The sequence below is a fragment of the Felis catus genome, chromosome X, assembly GCF_018350175.1.
Source record: "Felis catus isolate Fca126 chromosome X, F.catus_Fca126_mat1.0, whole genome shotgun sequence".
Taxonomy (NCBI): domain Eukaryota; kingdom Metazoa; phylum Chordata; class Mammalia; order Carnivora; family Felidae; genus Felis; species Felis catus.
Window position 1 is genome coordinate 19,915,358 of NC_058386.1, and position 6,841 is coordinate 19,922,198.

Genomic DNA, 6,841 nt, shown 5'->3' on the forward strand with positions numbered 1-6,841 from the left:
TTCAGCAACTTTTGATCATCTACTCTATATACTTGGCACTTACCAAGTAACCAAAGACAAGTTTCTGCACTCAAGGAGCTTAGCATTTGACTAGGCAGGTGCTGAAAGTGTAGCCATTTCACAAGTGAAAATACATCCTGACTCGGCACTTTCATGTTAACTGGGTAATGTAAATAGCCTGACAAACATAGCAATAAATATGCACTCCTCTTCAATGCCTTCTATAAACTATCCCTTCAAACAGCTGACTTCTGAAAGTCCACAGATCCAAAATTATATCCTTAAAGATGATCTCCTGTGACCATTTACAGAAGACAAGAAAAACTGTTCAGAAAGGAGAGTCCCCTTGTCCTACTGGAAAGGATGGGCCCCGGGCCTGACTGGGATGTAGCTACAGGGCACCTGTTCCCGGAACATGCAGCTGTTCTCAACTGCCTCCAGGGGACATGGTAATGTCCACAAATGGTTTTGGTTGTTACAAGTGTGGGAGTGCCACTGGCGTCTGGTGGGTAGACGCCAGGAGTACTACTAAACATCCTACAATGCATGGGACAGCCCCCAGAGCAAAGAAGTATGTGGCCTGAGATGTCAATAGTAAGGTGAAGAGACTCTTCTCTAGAGACAGCTGCCAACTGATTAAAGAAAGGAGACCAGTGTAGTTTAGTAGCTGCCTGTGCGGCAGAAGAGAACGTGCCCTAACACATAGGGGCTTATACGAAATAATAGGTCAAGAGGTGGCTTCAAGTTTCTGTGAAATACACTGGGCAATGTCTTTTCAGACCACTAATACATAGATGACATCTATAATTCCCCGCTTCTGCCTCAAATATGTAATCTTGTGTCGAATATTCCCCAGCTAAGCCTTAGCAGTGTTCGGAACTTTACAATGATTGTGGCAGACTGCTCTTTCAGGAGTCTTAGTCCCCAGAATCTCATGCAATCATTCCCCACTCCCATCATTTCTTCTCTGTCCAAGGACATATCTAATGCTACATCCTAAGTTTTCCATCTGTCAGTAGACTTCCAGGTTGTATATTTTATTCTCAAATACATTAACCACTGTTTTATTATTTAATGAGATTTTTGTACCCCACCCCACCCCCATCTGGTATCATGGAATGCATCCTTGTATTTCTTACAAGAACTTTCTGACAACACTAAGTTAATGAAAGGTCTTTGAAGAGAGTTGCTACTATATGAATGTGATGAAATGTGTATTTCAGGTAAATAGATCTACAAAGGTCTCCATGTGAAAGGAGATATACAAATATACATACACACATATATACATAAATCTATAAATACACACATACATACACACTTCTATAATTTGTACCTAGCTTTTAGAAGGAAGAAAATGTTTATCATAACTACTATGTATTTAGTCTTCAACAGCAAAGCAACTGTTACCAGTTCCATTATTTAGGTAATGCAATTTTGGCATAATGTTATATACACTTACGTAAAATCCTAAACATATATATTATTTTAATGTTAATGTACTTTTGAGAGAGTGTGAGCAGGGAAGGGCAGAGAGAGAGGGAGATACAAAATCCGAAGTAGGTTCCATGTGGGGCTCAAACTCACAAACCATGAGATCAACACCTGAGCCAAAGTTGGACGCTTAACCCGACTGAGCCACCCAGGTGCCCCTAAAAAAATATTTCTAAAGATCCACCTTCCTGAGGCTTAAGCTTACAATTTTTTAAATTAAAAAAAATCAAGGGGCGCCTGGGTGGTTCAAGTTGGTTAAGCATCCAACTCTTGATTTCAGTTCAGGTCATGATCTCACAGCTGGGGAAATCCAGCCCCACAACAGGCTCAACACTAACAGCACAGAGCCTGCTTAGGATTCTCTCTCTCCCTCTGTGCCCCTCCCCCTACTCATGCTCACACACTCTCTCTCTCAAATATGAACAAAAAAATTCTTCATTAACAAAATCAAAAGACAAGTCCAAACCCAAATTCACCTAAGCCATGCACTTGTTCAAACAGGAAATATTACCTACATGTGTGCAAGGTACTTTGCTGGCAATGTGGATAAAAAGATATGAAACAATCCCTTCCCTCAAGGAGCCCAGAGTCTCCCAAATGAAAGCATATAAAAAGAGCATCAAAGTGCAATAAATCCAAAAAATACCTACCAATGGTGGAGGCCCTAAGGGGAGCATGAGAAGCTACAATACAGGGATGAGGGAAGGTTTCCCACAGGCAAGGAGTTCGCATTTCCTACTACTTCACCGAAGGCCATTTCACCTCCAAGTGTACTGTCCTTTTATAAAAAGACAGTACTTGGGACTCTGTCTCAAGAGATGAAGCACTAACTGGTTTTCCTCTATGATAATCCTTCGGGAGATGGCATGTACTTTACAGGTGATTGGTTAGGGTTAAAGGCGTGTGGCCAAGGCCAGATGAAGGTAAGAAGTGAAACTCATTAACTTCAAGCTATGGCCATTTGTACAGCTCAGTCAGGACATCAGAAACTGGATCTACGAGTTTTCTATTAAAGGTACTATGCTGCACTGTAACCCAAAGGCCACCAGGTGGCGCCAGCCACACGGAAATGGCACAGCGACTTGCTGTGTCCTAAGACGCTATCAGGCTAAACTAAACTCTCAAATGGCTTTGTTATTGTTGTTTGGGGGTTTTTTACAACTCTAAAGGTAAAACTTCAAAATTCTGATCAACCTAAGTACAGCTCAAGTACACATCTTTATTTGTATTGAGTGTACTCCTTCCATCAATGACCGTGACCCAATTAGTACATTTTACACTGTGACCTAGTACACGTAAATGTATGCACCATGCACATGTCTAACAAGTTTCACATAATACTTACCACTACTAGGCATGATGTGTTATACAGTCTTCTTATAAATGTATAGAAGATGTAGGTATGTATATATGTAATCAGGATGAAATAAACACCTGCTGTATCAATACCTTGTCATGTGTAATTTTCATTTTACTTCCATTAGGGTTTTGTTCATTTGTTTTAGCCATCCTATTCCCGCTACTAAAGATGCACAATTTCTGTGACACAAACCAAAATATCTTACCCTTTTTTTGGTTACTTTAATCCTTTCTCTGAGATACTAATTTCTCAATGCCTCTGGATTACTAAATGGTCTTCAGAAGGGCTTTTTTTATATCTTAAATAGGACTTGATTTTTAAGATGATATGCAGTATATTCATTAAAATATTTCACTAACCAAGCAGCCGAATCAAGCGAAACAATATAGGCCTAAATCAGGGAACTATGGAATGAAGAAGGTGCCCCTCCTTTTATGGGATGGAAAACAACTTGAAGAGATGAAGCCCTTAGCCCGCTCCCAGACCTAGCCAGTGGCAGAGAGCCCTAGGCAAGACCTCCCAGGTATGGACATTCACGCCAACACTACTTCACATCACTGTACACTGCCTTCCAGAAACCCGCCCTCTGGGTGAAAGGACCCCCAAATCCACCTCAGATTGATCCCCTTAGATTAAAAGTTTTATGACACGAGAGTCTCATCTAAAAGCAACATGATGAGTCAAGACCGTTAAATCCATTTTTGAACTTGCTCAATCCTTTTTAATTCCTCTTTCTGGTTACCTATTTTACAGTAATGCATTATTTGTAGCCCAGGAAAGGGGGGGGGGGGACCATTCACAAGTCGATTCAGAGAGTCAATCACAAATGCAGTGAAAATCTATAAGGGAACTAAAATCCCAAAACTATTTCACCATCATCTCTCATGGTTAGAGACCTAACTGTATCCTGAGATTACATATATAGTCCCTGTCCCTTTTGCAGCCTCACCTCTCTCTGCAAAATGTGGGTAACAATGCTATTGACCTCCAAAGGTGGCTATAAGGATTAAATGAGCAAATACATCTGAATGTCATTAGCATATTGCCTGACACATACTAAGACTCCAATATGTTAGTCATACATAAAAGTTCCTTTTTTATGATGATTACACCTTCTCACTGATTATTGCAGCACTTCACCAACATACAAGTTGTCATGGGGTTCTGGAACCAAATAAAGAATCCCTAACTCCTCTCAAATGTTTTTGTTGTAAAGCATAAAACACTGAATTTGAGCTTGAGGCTCTGGCGAGAAACAGAAATTGGTAACAAACTTGTCTTCTCCGTATCAAAATGGAAGCAAATATAAACTACCCTTCACCATCCTCTAATGCACTTCCTTTTTCCTCCCTCTTCTCATGTGTGCAATTTAATAGGTATTAATAAGAAAAAAGGACCATGGCCAAGTAAGTTTCACAAAAGCTGATTAAACAAAGTTAAACAGGTGTTCTTACGGACCTACTTTTCAGAGTCTTTTGTAACCTAATATGCTTTAAAAACTACCAGAGGAGGGGTATCCTATGTAGTGTTTCCCAGTGTTACTTGTTAATAAATGTTTATACAAGACTATTTCATTAGCACTAGTATCCGAGGTACCTTCTTTGTCAACTTCCAGGACATCACTGATTGTTCCCGGCACGAAAATGGCTTTGAGAGGCAGGAGGATGGTGTAGTTAGGATCTAAAACTCTGGCTGGCTGCTCTTGGAGCCCTCAAGACACCATTTAAAAAATCCAACCAGCCTGTTAAGAGGTCTGGCCAACCCCCCCCCCCCCCCGATTCCAGCCACCCCAGCTGAGGTGCCAGATGTTCCGGCGCCAGACACGCCCCCGGCTGCACACAGCTGCCTACAGCTGCCTAGGTGACTGCAGCCAAGGCCACAGGGACAAGAACTCCCCGGGTGGGCCTGGCCATCCCACAGACTCAAATATGCCTTTAGGAAGATAAAGGGTCTTTCTCTCTGCACAAGCTTATCAAAAAGAAAACTAAAATGTTGAATTCCCTGGGGTGACGGGTGTGGGGTGGGAGGGGAGACTTCCATTCTTCAGCCATCAAGCTCTGGGCTCTAAGAGATGAGAGAAAGCAGATCGTCACAGAGAACACGGGTAGCAAAGGGAATGTGCAGAGTATTCAGGTTCCACAAGAAATGGATCCACGGCATCACAAGGGCACGCACAACATAGTGCACAGCATATCAGTGTCAATTCTTCTAAAAAACCAGTGTTAAAGACACCATCCTCGAAGACCAACTGAAGACATGTCTAAGCAAAAAACAAAGAACTTGGTAATAAATGCCTGAAGTAAAATTAGGATGTCTCGGGATGGACAACTCAGTACAAAACCATGTCCAACCCACATTAGGAAATTCCATGCTCAACACGTAATGGTGCTAGGACCAAACACTCACTATCTTTAAAGAGGGACAGAACACTAAATATCTAGAGCCTACTGTATGTCCTTCATATTTCGTTTCATCTCATCTTCTCCAAGTCCTGTATTAAAAATGAAACCCTAAAAAATTGTTTTAATAAAAATCAAAACCTGTTGTTCTTATCATATGAAAACCTTTAATGGGAGGGAACAGGTTCTGAGTTAAGATTCTGATATCCATACCTGAACTAGTAATTTAACTAAAAACACAATAAGCAATTTTTTAAAGTGCAATCTCGGCAAAATTCAAAGACAGCCCATTAACAAATATCCTTTTTCAGCTATCAAAAGGGCAAAGATGTTTAAAAAGAATAAAACTTGGCAAACTTCAGGGAAATCGATGAGTACATGAAGGTCTCCAACTGTTCTAGAAGGTTATGTGAAATGCATATTCAAAGCCTTCAATGTGTGCACACTATTCTGACGTAGGTATCACTTCTGCAATTTTCCTAAGGAAATCATTTAAAGGTTAAATATTTTAGCTATTTAGGATATTTACTGGAACCATGCTTAGAATAGCAAGAAAAGTTCTAGAAAGAATCTCAGTGAATAAGCAAAAAATGTTTAAATGTATAACATATAATCTGTACGACAGCAGACAGTAGGTCTCTTCATTGAACTGCCCTTAACACATTCACACAACTCCCAGAGTCCCCACCGAGTCACAGGTAAATCTGCAAAATGCTGTACTGAAGGGCCCAGAGAAGCTCAGGATGGTGCAAGTACAGTGTGGGGAAACACCTTGCCAGAGAGGACTCTTTTCTTCCCAAAAGCCTGGTTTTTGTCTCTCCCGGACTCAATCGACCTCCCATCCCATCAAGAAAGGAACTTTGTCTTGGCTAGACTCATGAGAATACCTCCCTTTGGGTTCCTAGGTGACACTGTGATCCTGGACACAGAAAGCAGTCCCATGTACTGGTCAAGCGTGCCCTGGTGCCACACGCCTCTGAATGCCAGCACCACCACTTACTAGCTGTGAGACCATGAGCAGGTCACTTAACCTGTCTGTGCTTGAGTGACCTAACCTGAGAGGGTTAGAGAACCTACCTCTAGTGGTGGTGGAAGAAATACATGAGCTAATACACGTCAAGTGCTCAGGACAGTGCCTTAGCACATGGCAAGTGTTCAGCAAGCATAAGCAGCCATTATTGTCACTGTTCCTGTTTTTGAATCAGATATATCCTGGCCAGCTCCGAGTAGAGTGTGAAAAGCTATCTGATGAACGAAAGAATGAACACATGGTCCTGTGTGTCCTCATACAGATCATCTCTGAACACCTCCTCTTGGTATGGCTTTAGGCTTAAAGCTTCCCACAAATCCTTCCAAATGCCTTACCTTTTGTTCGCTCCCTTCACCCCGACTTTTCATCTGCCTCCTGCCAACAACCAAAGCTGGGAAGGAGAGGCAGGCAAAACACAGAGGACTCATGTAGGGTTGATGGGATTTAGACAATACAGGGGAACTGCAGCATCAGGCTTAAGGAATGCCCTCCAAATACCTTGGCAGGAAACTGCACATACGGATAGCTTGTGATAAGCTTAAGAAAAGAAACGTTTCC